This window comes from Eubalaena glacialis, chromosome 4 (assembly GCF_028564815.1).
Source record: "Eubalaena glacialis isolate mEubGla1 chromosome 4, mEubGla1.1.hap2.+ XY, whole genome shotgun sequence".
NCBI classification, from domain to species: Eukaryota; Metazoa; Chordata; class Mammalia; order Artiodactyla; family Balaenidae; genus Eubalaena; species Eubalaena glacialis.
In genome coordinates, this window is record NC_083719.1 from 52,964,002 (window position 1) to 52,979,550 (window position 15,549).

Here is a 15,549-nt window from a genome sequence, read left to right on the forward strand (position 1 = left end):
TTCTGCCTAAGTTTGCTTTGTATATATTAAGAGTACATTGTTAGATGCATATTAGTTCAAAAAAATTTTTTTTAACTTTAATTTTTTCCTTTTATCAGAGAATGACCTGTTTTATCCCTAATATCACTGTCTTGAAGTTTGTCTGACAACAATATTGCCACAAATCTTTTTTATTAGTATTTTCTTAGTATATCATTTCCATCTTTTTAAACCTTTTGTGTTGTTAAGTTCTAGGTGTGACTCTTTTAAATAGCTCATAATTTGATTCAGTTGTTATATTAAAAAAAATAACCTGGGAACTTCCATCTTTTAAACAGGGAAGTTTAACCCACTTGATGCAATTTCTGGTGTATTTGAATTGATTTCTGCCTATTATTTTGTATTTTCCCATGTATCATTCTTTTTTCTTTTCCTTTTCAACTTCTATTGGATTTAATCTTTTGAAAAATTAACTTTTAATCCTTTTACTCTTTTTGGAAGTTAACCATTCTATTTCTATTTTTTGTTTGTTTGTTTTTCCTTAACTTGCACCACCTGACTTAAAAATCTAAATTATTGTTGCCTAGTATTGTGGTTCTCTCTTATTTTTAAGATCTTGAACATCAGTTATTATCTTTAAAGCATATTTAAATTACCCACAGAAAATGGGTCTCTGCTCAGCATTGCACACGATTCCTTCCTTTTAGGTTCAATTTCCTTCTTTCTGAAGTGTGTCTTCCACTAATCCTTTCAGTGAGGGTATGTGAGTTGTAAACTTTTTCAGTATTTGTTTCAAAATGTCTTTATTTTGGCCTCATTCTTGAATGATAGTTTTTCAGGGTGTAAAATTACAGATTGCTTGCTATTTTCCTTCAGTTCTGTGAAGATTTGATCCTTTTGTTTTGGATTCTATTTGTTGCTGATGCGAAATGTGATATCAGCTAGTCCTTTATAGATACTCTGTTTTCTCTGGTTGCCTATAAAATATTTTTCTTGATCCTTGCATTCTGGAGCTTCATTACTATCTGACACAGTGTGCTTCCTCACCCTAAAGATCAAGCATTTAAAAATTAAGGAAAAATTTATACTCTTTTATCAAATATTGGCTTTCATCCATTATCTCTGACCAGGGGTCAGTAAATTATGACCCATGGGCAAAATCTTGTCATTGCCTGTTTTTGTAAAGTTTTATTAGAACACAGCCATGTCCATTTGTTTATAAATTTGTCTATGGCTGCTTTTGCATTACAGCTTCAAAGTAGGGTAGTTGGGACAGGGATTATAGGGCCCACAAAGCCTAAATGATTTATTGTTTGTTTCTCTACAGAAAAAAAATGTCAATGTCTGCGCTACACTTTCATTCTGGAACTTCTATTAGACATAAGTGAACTTCTTGCATCTATTAATCTCGGGTCCTAATTTTCTATAATTTTATTTTCTTTGCTGAATTCTGGGTAATTTTTTTCAGTTTGGCATTTTTCTGTTATATTATGTGTAGCATTTCTATGTTTGTGTATCAGGGGTAGGGGTTGGTTAGCCAGTCTGCCATATTTTTAGAACCAGAAGTCTGCCTAGCCTTTCATACACCATCCTAACCAATATACTCATGACAGCCATCAACAAGTAATCTAATCATCTTGTGTATTAGGTTTCTGCAGAGAAACAGAACCAGTTCAGAGGGAGGAAGGGACGGAGAGAGAGATAGAGAGAGAGAGAGAGAGAGGGAAAGAGAATGAGAAAGAGAATATATACATAGAAAGAGTGAAGATTCCTTTTACTTTAAGGAATTGACTCACAAAATTATGGAGGTTGGCAAGTCCAGAATCTGCAGGGTGGGCCAGCAGGCTGGAGACCTAGGGAAGAGCCCATGTTGCAGTTCAAGTCCAAAGGCTGTCTGCTGCAGAATTCCCTCTTGCGCAGGCATCTTTCATTCTATTCAGACCTTTAACTGATCGGAGGAGATCTACCCACATTATGGTTGGCAATTTCCTTTATTCAAAGTCCACCAATTTAGATGTTAATCTCATCCAAAATCACCCTCACAGAATCATCCAGAATAATGTTTGACCAAGTATCTGGGCACCGTGGTCAAGCCAAGTTGATACAAACTTAACCATCACAAATCCACCCCTTGGCTACTTGGCACCCATATTCATCTTAAATCATGCTTACTCTCCAAATACAGATAATAATAAGGTCACACTTATGCCTAGCATGATACAGCTATTCTATATACAATTGAAAATACACTAACCCTCTCCCCAGAGAAGGATACGAAGTCCTTGGTAATCTTTACTCTTCTCCTTGATATCCTTTAACTGAAATACTATGATGTGAAGTTAACAATACTTAAATACTATGATATAAAGTCAATACAGTGTATGTTACATGATAAGGGGATAAGAGAGGGACAAAAACAAAGATATTTGCTATACACACATACACACAGAAACATAGTCACAACAAAATAAGGAAGAAATACCCATGGCAATTACAGTCCTTGTGTCTGTAATTGGTGATGTGGGTGTAGCTGGTGTTTATAACTATTGTCTTCCAATACCCATTCTGTATTTCTTTTGCTCTCAGCAAGCACCTCATCTGGTCATGGTTCTTAGTCTGGTGTGGTGACCCAAACCTTCATTCCTGAAGGATCTCAGTCATTAGTCGTCCTTTTTGGACTGGGTTGATGTAGTTTTCCATCGACTTTAATCACAGGACATGACAATACTAAGAGATGTCCCAAGGGATCTCCTACATTCTAGACACTCTTCCTTACTTCCACTGTGGCACAGCAGTCCAGTTTCTGCTTGGTAGTCAGCATCAATCACCCCAGCCAACACAGTGACTCCCTTTTTTACCTGTTGATTTAGAGACATAAGGAGCCCAGAGTGACTGGGTGGCAGTCTTAACTTCTAGTTCAGTGGAATCACTATTGTGTCTCCCAATGGAAGCATTCCTCATTTTGGAACTAAGAACTCTAGGCCATCAGAGCATAAGGTTGCAGGCACAGGAAGCAAGAAATTTGCTAGTCAGTCACTAGTGATAATTGGAGTGTCATTCCCATTTCTATCCCTTGATTTCTGGACCCATAAATCCTGTCCATAGAGGAGGAAAAGCACCACATATTAGAGACTGATGTAGAGCATAGACAGCCTCCTAGAGAACCTTGTCCCAACCCAAGATACTGCCATCTAACTGGTGCTGTAATTGAGTCTACAGAAGTCTGTTCCATTGTTCTTTCAAGCCAGCTGCTTCAGGATGGTGGGGACCATGTTAAGACCAGTGAATTCCATGAGTATGGGCCCATTGCTGCACTTCATTTGCTGTGAAGTGATTTACTAATACCGTGACAGTAGATAAGGCCATGGATGGTATTTTTGGCAGAAGCAATGAATGCAGGGAAGACAAATCTGTATCCATAGTAAGTGTCTCTCTTTTTATTTTTTTCCTGGCACATCATGTACTAAGTCAGTTCTCCTTTCTAAAACTGTGTCTAATCATCAACACAGCAGATTGACTTGTTGCAGGTACCAGAAATAAACTGGAACTGTGGAAAGCTCATGAATGAATTAACAGTATTTAAAAATCAGGAAAAATGTAATAAATCTTTACATAACAACACTGAACCCACAAAAGTATTGAAGCATTTATATGCCAGAAATCAACCTGAGATACAGAAATGATTGAGTAAAACCTCTGCAAATATATACTTATTTCCCCTTGTACTAAACATAGCCATCTTGTAAAGGGAAACACCAGTGGCCCATATTTTAAACTAAAACACACACTGCTTTTAGGAAAAAAGAAAAGTCATTTAAGGCAGGTAATTAAAATGCTATTTAAGCAATTACAATGGGTAGCAGGAACTTAAAATCGTTAGCAAAGTAGAAGCTTGTCACTGAAACTTTCATATGATCTTATTGACGAGAGGAAGACAGGTCAGGCTTCATAGACATCAGGTAACTGAAGACTCCAAACTTCAGTAAGTCCTCAAATTTCAGTGTCCTAGTTTTTTTCTGACAAGTACTAAAGCAAAAACGAAAAAGCTATGGTAAGAAAAATATGCCATGATCTATGGTAAGAATTGATCCGAAGTTTTGGCATAAAAACTTGTTCTAGAGGTATAAGCCACCCAGGTCAGGTACCTACTGAATACTTACACATGTTAGTGCTTTGCCAGCTACTCTGGGGAAGGACAAAAGGGGTATTAAATGCTATGAGATGCTCCAGCCAAGTTGAAAAGACTTAGATATACTACAGTTGAAGCCCAAGACAGTGTGTTTTACAGGGCTAACCCACGCAGTGCCAACTACTGATGTTGGATATTGACACCAGCGATGAACTCACACCCAGAAATATTTGGATAAAATTTGGATAAAATCTTTTTATTATTTCAACCACTCAGTCATTTGTGTTCCTTGGAGTCGGAACTTCCAAGGAGGCCTAGCACTCCTCTCCTGCTTCAGTTATAAATCCTTGCCCGTGCGGGCCCTTGTTTTTTCTCTGGCTCTAAGTACGTACCTATAAGGCCCTGACCAGGCACCTCCTGGTGGTATAAAGTGTGAAAGGACAGGGTAGCTAATCCTGGGTGCAGCACACATCTTGGTGCCCCCTCCCTGCCAGCGCTGTTCTCCCCAGCTCTGGACTCAGAGGTCCCCATGCCTACACCTTTCAGCCGTGCCTCATCCTTTCTGCCTTTCCCCTTCTCCAGATGCCGCTTGTCTGACTGTTGAGGTTGGCCTCCTGCTTCCAATTCTGTCTCTTCCCCTTGATGACCTTCACGGTTTCTCTGACCTGAGGTACCAACAGATCTTTTATGTTGGTGGGACTCTGGGTCCTCAACACCCCTGACACCTGAATCCACTATACCCTGGATGATTTCACTGTGATAACGCGGCAGAGGAAGAAAACCCTTTAAGTGACTGCCCTCAGGGCCCAGTGTTGTCATTGGGCTCTGCTCAGCCTTTACGCTGGCTTCTACTCAGGCTCCTGTCCGCAGCCCACTTCTTTTTCAATCCTCACACCCTCTCCCTGCACAATTCCATTCACCCCTGTGGCTTCCACTTCTGTGTTTTCTCTGATGAACCCCAGTCCCTCCTCCAGGTTTCCAAGTCTGGGCCGGCCAGGGATCTCAGCTGTGAGCCACAGAGGCTGACTGGAGCAGAAACGTGAATTATCAAAGAGAGACTGTGTAGCTCTCAGAATTGTTGGAAAACTGAAGAACAAGACTCAGAAAATGGACTGGGAGAAAGCGAGGCCAAAGCTAAGCTACATTAGTCCAGGGAGGTCCCTGCCGCCCGAGGCAGTGGACGCTGCAGTTTGCACTCTCAGTGTTGTTCTTTGGAAAATGGTGTTGTCACCATCTCCAGAATGAATTCTCCACTGTCGTTGTTTCTTTGAGTCACTCGTTCCTAATTCAAAGTCTTAGGTGGGTGCATTTGATCGGTCAAACCTAGATCATGGATACATATCCTAGCTGTAAGGGGTCTGGGGAAACACAAATCTGGCCTTTTAAGATTTTAGATTGGGATATGGGCTGTCCCTCACTGGGACTCACTCAGTGGAGAATTTCCCACCTACACAAAGTGAGGGACATGGGCAACAGAAATAAATAAGGAAGAAAAGGGAACAAAGAAAGGTAAAGTAAAGGAAAAACAAGCAAAGAGCCACCACAGAGCCAATTATCCACTTGCCCACTGTACTTCATTAGATCATTTACAGCCGCCTCCAGTTCTGTCCAAAAGTGTCCCAAATGAAATCTCCATTATTTACACCAAATTACACCTCTTATTCTCGCTCCTTTTTTGGTATCCGATGGAACTCATTCATCCGGCCACTCAAGTCCTTAAACTCAGAGTTATTCTCCCTCCCTTTTTAAAGCCACTGGTCATCAAATCCTATGGATTATACATTATAAATGTTTCTTAAATGCATCTCCTTTCCTGAAAGCCCTCTGCGGTTTACAGCAGATCCAGAATTCATTGTTTCTTGTCTAGATTACACAGGGCCTCCCTAACTATTCTCCCAGCCTCTAACGCCACTCCATGGCCCTTGTCACAGTTGCCATCCCATTTGTTATGGGATTATTTGACTGTCTGCCCTCCTCATGTTTCTAGTTCTACTTTCTTCAGCTTTGTTAATCCCATCTCTTCAGCTATCTAAAAGTAGAACAGTGCACATAGTACAGGGAGATCAGCTCGGTGCTTTGTGACCAGCTGGAAGTGTGGGATAGGGAGAGTGGGAGGGAGGGAGATGCAAGAGGGAAGAGATATGGGGATATATGTATACGTATAACTGATTCACTTTGTCATAAAGCAGAAACTAACACACCATTGTAAAGCAATTATACTCCAATAAAAACGTTAAAAAAAAAAAAAGTAGAACAGTGAAGGAACCATCTCTAAATAAATGGAATTAAGTTGTATCATCACCACTCAGATTACCATCGTCTGCCTTTTCTCACTCTGAAATCAAGAATGCTATGGAGTCACAGTGCTCCCCTGTAAAACCAACTCTTAGGAAAGAGTAAACTGAAAGGAAAAGATTAGAGGCCAAGTATATCAAGTTTCTTATCTGCTCTAGACCTTGACTATAACATGGTAATAAGCACGATAACATGGTTCTTATTCTCATTGTTGAGCTCAGGTTGTGGTAATAGCTTCCTAGATGGTGTGCCCAGTGCATCACACCTCCTAATATATATCCTTTTATGTTTCCAAATTGTTGAACCTGGGCTGCACCTGTGCCTCACTTTAACCAATATTCTTTAAATATTCACTTTAACCAGCATTCGGCAGAAATGACCTTTTGCTAGTTCTGGGACTAAGTCTTGGTAGACTTTGCAGTTTCCACTTCTGTGCTTTTGGGCATCCTGAGCTGCCATATTAGAAGTGCGGATACTCTCCTGGAGAAATGACATGGAGACACTTCCTGGAGAGGCTGTATGGAGAGGGAGAGGCCTGGAGATTACATGGGGAGAGAGAGAGCCCCCAACTGTCCCAGTGTCCCAGCTGTACCCACCTTCCCATGGTCTCCACCCAGGCACCAGTCATAGGAGACAGCCACCTTGGATGTTCCAGTTCAATCAGGTCCACAGATGACCGCAGCCCCAGCCAACATCATGTAGAACAGAATTTCCCAGATGAGCTCAGTCAACCCGCTGAATCATGAGGGTAATAAATGATTCTTGTTTAAAGCCACTGTTTGGAAGTGGTTTCTTACACAACAATAGTTAACTGAAACAGGGGTCATAGATTATATGTGTGGTCATGTTTAATTATTCATTTAGCTGCACTTCACTTCCAGGCATTTAGTATGTTTTTCTGTGGGTTTTATTAGCTATTCAATGCCAAATCCCTCTAGCTCACAATCAGCACAAGGCTTTGACTTTTTTTTTAAGATGGACTCATTTGATGGCCCTTATCAATATTTGAAGCCCAGAAGAGCACACACATAACGAACCCACAAGCTTCGGGCTATAAGTTGAATTGGCCAGATTCTTCCTGCTCTTTTCTCCATCAGACTTAGCGTAGCAAAATTACCTTGACCCATGAAGATAATTGTTCAAGCCCTGAAATACATTGATCTGAAATTCCTTTGGCAAGAAGTAAGGAAAATGATAGGCAGAAGAGGAATGAAATTTCAATTTGGAGAAATTTCCTGAACTAAGAGGAAAATAAAACAAATAATATCTATCATATTTAAAGATGCTATCATTTGATCCACTGACAGCATGGAATGAAAGCTGTATGATGTTGACATTGTATTCCCCCTTACATGGAATAGAGTTGTCTCTGGGAATCAGCTGCTTGGCTAGGGGCTATGTTTCCCAGCACCTTCCACATCTAGATGTGGCCATGTGACTAATTCTTACCAATAGAATAGCAGAAATGATGTCTGATGAGCCAAGGCTTTTCAGAAGTCATTATACCTTTTCCATGCTCTCTCTCTCCACTTGTGCTTGCTGGATATAAATGACTTCAAGGCCTTGGGGGATGGAGACCTCCCAGATGGAAGAAATGTGCATGTCTGAATCATGGCGAGGAGGAAGATCATTTGCCAACTAGGAATATCCACTGTCAAAAGTTACATGGAAGAAATTTCTGTTGTGTTTGAGCTTTCAAAATCTTGAGGTTTATTTGTTGCAGCAGCTAGCGTTCCCCTAATGAATATAGTTGTTCGTTCATTTAATTTTTTTCATAGATGAGATCATTACTAGTTTTGAAATTGTGGATATGTAGATTTATTTTCCTTAGATTCACTTGTCACATCTATAAAATGGGACTAATGGTATGTACTTCATAGGATTATTGTCATACTAAATGAGATATTATAGTATCTCATTTATTGAGCATTATCATGTGCCAGACCCTGTGCTAAGCACTTTACATAATTTACCTCATTGAATCACCCCAATAATCCTATGACATATATTCTGTTAATACTCATGTTTCTCAAGTGAGAAAACAGAAGCTTAGAGAGGTTAAATACCGCTCTGATATTTCATGGCCAGTAATAGCAGAGTCAGGATTTCAACAAAGGCAGCCTGACTTCAGAGACCACATGCCTAAGCACTAGGCTGCTCTGATTAGGACCAGCACAAAGCCTGACACGTAATAAATGCACAATAAACATGAATTTTATTTTCCTTCCACTTCAAGGAGAGAAGCAGTATAGACTTAAGAATAAATGTGTCCAGTTTTGGCTATGTGCACAACACATACACACAAACACACACACACAAACACAAACTTATACAGCCTTACTTTTATTCACACACGTATTCGGGTGGGTGTGTTTAAACTAGAAGTAAACTAGAATTGTGTTCACTGCATACATAGGTCCTCTCAGCTGAGAATGTTACTATTTTGTGCTCACAGCCCAACTGCAACTGCATGATCAAAAGAAGTAGCGAGAATGCTGAAGAAATGAATCCCAAAATGACTAATGCATTTTAAAGTTGCTTGTGAAACATTCATGTTATTGACTTGCTAGATGGAAATTGACAGAAAACTCAGCTCAGGATGGACATAACTCCAGGAAGTACAGGAATCCTGGGTCCCTAAAGTCTTTGTTATTTCACTTAATATACCACATATTTCTTGAAGCAAACTAGTTTAAAACATCCAGTCTGAGGTATAGCTTAGAAATAGCCTGACCTTTATAGTTTTGGTGATGTGGAATTTTATAAAGCTGAAATACTTTTCAAAAAATTACAGTCCATACTAGGAGTACTAGTGCTTTCTCTGAATTCATATTGGCTATTATTAGATTGTCTACAGAACCAAGCTCAGAGTGCTTTTTCAAAAAGGTGCAGTAATTTTCCCCATTCTAATTGCTATACCAAGAGTAATTTGTCTTCTGGGCTTTGGAGTTGCTGAACTACTTTCTTCTTTCCCCTGAAGTTTCATCAAGGCAATATGCTTAATCAATGTTTGCTGATGTTTATGGTCTAATGCTTACTGACAGCAGGTGCAAAAAAAAAAAAGAGTAAATCCCCATCTGCATAAAAATCCTTCTTAAGTTCCCCAGCATGCTGTTTTGCTGTAATTTTAGTAGACAGGTGATTTTTCATGGCACCTTCATGAGTTGTTTCCCCCCCATAGCTGGCTCCATTTTCCTACCTGCTGTTCCCAGAAGCTGTGCTCTTATTTGCACCACCACGTGGTAGCTCCTTTCAGGCTATCTACTTAGCTTGTGTTGAACTCTCCTTAGTGCTTGGTTTCCACAGTCTGGTCCAGGAAGTGGATTCTATCCCTGAGTAATTTAGAAGCTGTTGTTAATTCATCAGTTAAGCCAAACCAGAGGTGGGCTCTGGGATTGTACTTTTTTGGATAACAGTAGAGACCCTAAAATAGCTTCACTGACCCAAAGAATCTATTTCCAATGGCATAGGATGGAAGGGAATTTAACAGAGGGAAGTCCATTAACCTTAATGATAGTCACTTGGCTAATTATCTATCAAGGCCCTGGAAATGTGCATGTAACTAAAGCCTCCTCCTCATAATTTGTTTACTGAAGCAAAGGAGGTAGCTCACCTCTCTGCTCCCCATTAGGGAAGTGTAATTTGTAAACTAAAGACAGCATACAATGCTCCGGGCAAGCATTTTTTCATTTTGGCTTCTGTGTTTCAGTTGGCCTTAGATTCTTTTTAGGCAAAGGGCACAGATTATCATCCATTTCTGTTGAGGAGGAGTGAAAAGGAGGTGGGCTTAGCCTCCTGGAGGGATTCCTGTTGACCCCTCTGGCTTATCAGTGTTTCCATGTCTATTCCTGTTCTGCCAATATGCAAGGATGCACCGAAAATCATTTGAGTGTCAATGCAGATTTTCAATTTTAAAGTATTATACAAAGGTAAGGCACTATTTTACTCTATATAACTAAAATTTTGGTAGCACCAGGCATGGCCCGCAGGTGTCTTTGAATCGCAGGAAGCTACAATAAAGGCAGCAGAACTAAACCACAACATTAAATGACTGTTTAGTTAGCTTGCTCTTAAGTTGTGGAAAATATACAACTGCCCCAAGCAGAAGGCCTCCAAAGATTCCCTGAGGACATGATAGACATTTTAAAATGCAACCTAGTTGTGAATACACCACTGCTAAGATCCCAATGCCACTCTCCCGCGGCCCCCCAACCCTGCCCCCAACACACACATTATTTCTAAAACACTACATGAAGATCTTGCTAAATCAGCTTAAAAAATAAGAAAAAAGAGAAAAGGGAATGGGGATGGGGAGTAGAAATCAAGCCCCTCAGGAGTTCAAAGTTCAGACATAAAACGACAAGCAAGAGAGAATTAAACAAAGCCTAGTGAGAGAAATCGCAAAACAAGATGCATCAGAACCAATAGAAATTCAAGATCAATTGTGTCAGCAGATCAAAGGCAAGACCTAGCCTAGTGAAGAGTATTAACTCTCAGCAGGGGAGACACATCCTACCTACTAGAGTGAAATAGACACTTTGCTTCTCTACGGTGATTAGGTGGCTTTTGAGTAAAGATAACCAAACTGAGCAAAACGGATACATTTACCCATAGATTGGGGTTAGAAACTGAGGGAAAAGTATATTAGCTTTGTAAAAGATGTTCTAGAGAGCTTAGGCACCAGAGATTTTGGAGGCTAGAGTTCATCTATCCCTGTTAGAGGAGCTATTCAGGATCTATATCCCATTGACAGGTATTTTGTAGAAAGATTTCCTCTGACTGCTTGCATGGGTAACCCTTAGTGCTTATCTGGCAGATAAGCAAAAAACCTGTTCCTCCATTTTAATTTAGCAGACTTAAATAAATGTATTGTTGGCTGAGAATCAGGACCAAGGAGTGATGGTAACAGTCATGGTAGGAAGACTTGGCAGGAGCGACTGCACAGATTTGTCCAGACTCTATTTAATGGAGACCTGCATGAGCTGGAGGGTGATAGACTGCCAGTACTCTGTCTAGCTGCCAGGAGCCTATATTCATCTCAATAGAGGAACATTTAAAACAATGCTCAAAATGAGCCATACTGTTCATGCAGTACAAGTGATATGCATACCTACATAAGCAAAAATGTTACCAAGTAGGACTATAAAATTGAAGGCTTCTGAATGTTTATCTTTTTGGTTAAGGTAAGAAACAGTGCTCTCTAATCAAGATAAGACAAGGGACCATATTCCTGATGGACCACAGTCAATAGTAAGATAATCTGTGATTCCTAAGGAACAGAATGGTGTAAACAGAGCTAAAGCATTATGAGCAAGTGTGATTAAACAGATGATTCAAATGCAACAGAACTGTCATATAGTGGTTATCAACAAGCAAATAGAGGAAAATGGGATAGTTTGGTTGTTAATTGAATATGTGTATAAGCTCTGTAATGATCGTTATTGGGAAGTAAATCATTATCACCATGGGGTAATGGAGAAAACTAAGCCACAGAGGAGTAAGATCAGCCCATCTGCTCTACAGAATGGGTAGATGTGTCTTGGATGATAATCCACTTTCTGATCTGTTGGTTAGCTCATTGTGACATAGTACCTCACGCCTGCTAAGTACATATTAGGGTATAACTGAATCACTTTGCTGTACACCTGAAACTAACACAACATTGTAAATCAACTATACTTCAATTAAAAAGAAAGAAATTAGTGAGACCCACTATATAGCAAAAGGCCTAGAGCTTAATTAAATAGGTAAATACTGCTGTTTAGTAAGTTCATCTGACAGCATTAAAAGAAAAGGAGAGGTCCCTGGGGAAGTACTGAGATAGTCCCATAAGTCCGTAAATAAGATGACGCGGAAAATTATCTCCTTGAGATTCTAGACGGCTAGTCTTTCCCCAACCCCTTCAAAAATCTATCAGTTAATAAAGTCTAGGCAGAGGATGGGTGAGAAACCTTAAGATTTCAGAAGAAATTTGGGCCTTACCTTAATTTCTTTGGCTTGAACAGAGTGGTGAATCATCACTTAGAATAATTTCTTCAATACAGAGTGTATAACACCCACAACAACCATCTAGCACAGTTCTTATTTGTTGAATGAGGATCAAAAAGAGGATTAAATGAATAAATGAGTTAGCTAATTTATTCTCAAACTAATTGGATTGTGGATTCATCCATTGCTCCTTGAAGTGCTTTAAATTTTTGCTTTATATATTTAAACAATATATTATTATATGCATACAAATTTAAAATAATTTTTCTTTCTGATGAACATTTTATCATTATAAAAATGTTCCTCTTTATCTCTAATAATGCTTTTTGCCTTAAGTTTTACTTTCTCTGATATTAAAATAGTCATAGTATTTTTTTTTTTTTTTTTTGGTTAGTGTTTGGATGCTATATATTTTTCCATTGTTTTGCTTTCAATATTTATATATCCTTATATTTTTGATGTTATCTCTTATAAGCATCATATTTTTGTTTTTTGTAAATCTTGGCTGGTGATTTTTTTTTTTTCTCTTTTAACTGAGACATTTGGTTCATTTAATGTAACTGCTGGTATATTGAGATTTAAATCTACCCTCTTACTATATTCTTTCTATTTCCATCTTTCTTGCCACTCTTCAGGTTGATTGGAGTAGTTATTATTTAATTCCTCACCCTACTTCCTAGCTTGGTAGCTGTTCTGGTTATCTATGGTTGCATAACAAACCACCCCAAAACTTAATAGCTTGTAATAATAATTTCAGTTTTGTCATGATTTTGTAAGTCAGAGACTCGGGAAGGACTTAGCTGGGCAACTCATTTCTGATTCACATGGCATAGCTGTAGGATCAACTTCTAAGGTGGCGTCTTTACTCTTATATCTGATACCGTGGTGCTCCTTGGCCTCTCTTTCTCTTTTCTTCACTCTCTCTACACGTGACATCTCATTCTGTAGAGTCTCTTTACTTGGGCTTGTGCTTCTCACTGTGTAGTTGTTCAGGATAATCACACTTGTCACATGAAGACAGGCTTCTATGAGGCAGAAGCGGATGCTGTCAATCCAGGTCACAGCTTTCCTGAATTTGACACGGCATCACTTCTGTCATATTCTACCAGTCAGAGGAGTCACAGGGGCCACCCAGATTCAAGGGAGTGGAGAAATAGAGTCTGTAACTTATCAGGGGAGAGACAAGGTCACATTGTAAAAAGCATGTGGAAGATATTGCTGTGGCCATCTTTGGAAAGTATAGTCTACCGTAGATTATACACTATATACAGTTATACATTGCTTTACTGTTTTTGTTTGTTTGCTCTAGTGCTTACCCGGAGATGAAAACATGTATGCTGACTTATCATGGTTTAGAAATGAACATTTTTATCTCGGCCCATGCAAAGATCTTATTTTTAATTTTTTTTCACCCTTTGACCCCCTTGACCCATTTCTCCTACCCCTCACCCTCCACCTCTGGCAACCACCAATCTCTTCTCTATTTCTATGAGCTTCTTTTGTTTTTCTTTTACATTTCACAAATAAGAGAGATCATATGATATTTGTCTTCCTCTGTCTGACTTATTTCACTTAGTATAATGCCCTCGAAGTTTATCCATGTTGTCACAAATGGCAAGAATTCAGTCCTTTTTATGGCTGAATAATATTCCATTTTATACCTAGATCTACATATCACAATTTCTTTATCCATTCATCCATTGACTGATACTTAGATTGTTTCCATATCTTGGCTAGTGTAAATAATGCTGCAGTGAATGTGGGGCTTCACATATCTTTTCAAGTTAGTGTTTTTATTTTCTTTGGATAAATACCCAGAAGTGAGATTGTTGGATCATTTGGTAGCTCTGTTTTTAATTTATTAAGTAAACTCCATACTGTTTTCCACAGTGGTTGCACCAATTTTCATTCCCACCAACCATGCACAAGGGTTCCCTTTTCTCCACATCCTCCCCAACACTTGTTATTTCTTGTCTTTTTTTAAAAATAATAGCCATTCTAACAGGTGTGAGGTAACTCACTGAATACTTTAAATCCCTCCATTCTTACATATATGCTATTGTTGTCACGTATTTTACTTCTATATCTAGTAAGTCATGTAAGAAATTATTAACACTGTTTTATATAGTCAGTATTCATTTATATTTTGCCACACATTTATTGTTTGGTTGCTTGTCATTCCTTCCTGTATCTTTGAGCTTCTAACTGGGATCACTTTCATTGTGTATCCTCTAGTATTTCCTGTAATGTGTCTGCCAGAAACAAATTCCCCCACCCCCAATTTATCTTTTCATATAAAATTATCTATATTTCACTTTTATTCTTGAAGGGTTTTTTTTTTCCCCCCCTACATATAGAATTTTAGTTTCAGGTATTTTCTTTGAGGATTTCAGTCTATCATGTCTTAACTTTCATTGTTTCTGGAAAGATGTGTGATGTCAATCTAATTGTTGCTTCTTTGAAGATCATATGAATCTTTGGCTGCTTTCAAGATTTTTATTTTTGTTTTATGTATGTTTCCTTGCTTTCACCAGTTTCATCATGATGTATCTTGTTGTGATTTTACATTGAATTATTCTGCTTGACATTTGTAGAGCTTCTTGAAAATGAGGCTTAATGATTTCCATTATTCCATTATTTTGGGGGAAAATTCTCAGCCCTTATCTCTCTAAATATTACTATGCCTTTTTCTCTCTCTTATCCTTTTGATACTTCCATTACATGCAAGTTAGACCTTTTTCACTAAACCCTATGGCTCTTACACTCTTTCCTAGTTTTTTTCCATTTTTTTTGTTTTTGTGTTTCATTCTGGGTATTTTTCCTTCCAGTTCATGAATTCTTTCTTTAAGTGTATATAATATAAAATTAAATATGCAGTGAGTTCTTCATTTCAATTATTCCATTTTTTTTCAGTTCTAGAATTTGCATTTTCTTCTTTTAAAATACAGTGTCCAGATTCCAAATGGATCTACTTATAATGTTTGTTGTTTATCTTGATTTTAAATTACATTGTCATGTCTGTCATTTTTATCACTTACTGGTCATTTCCTTTTTAAAAATGTGGAAATAATTTGAAGCATAAGAGGATTTATATTTGTTTTGGGTAGACAACAAGAGACATGGCTATCCCATATCACCTTAATACTAATATAGGGATT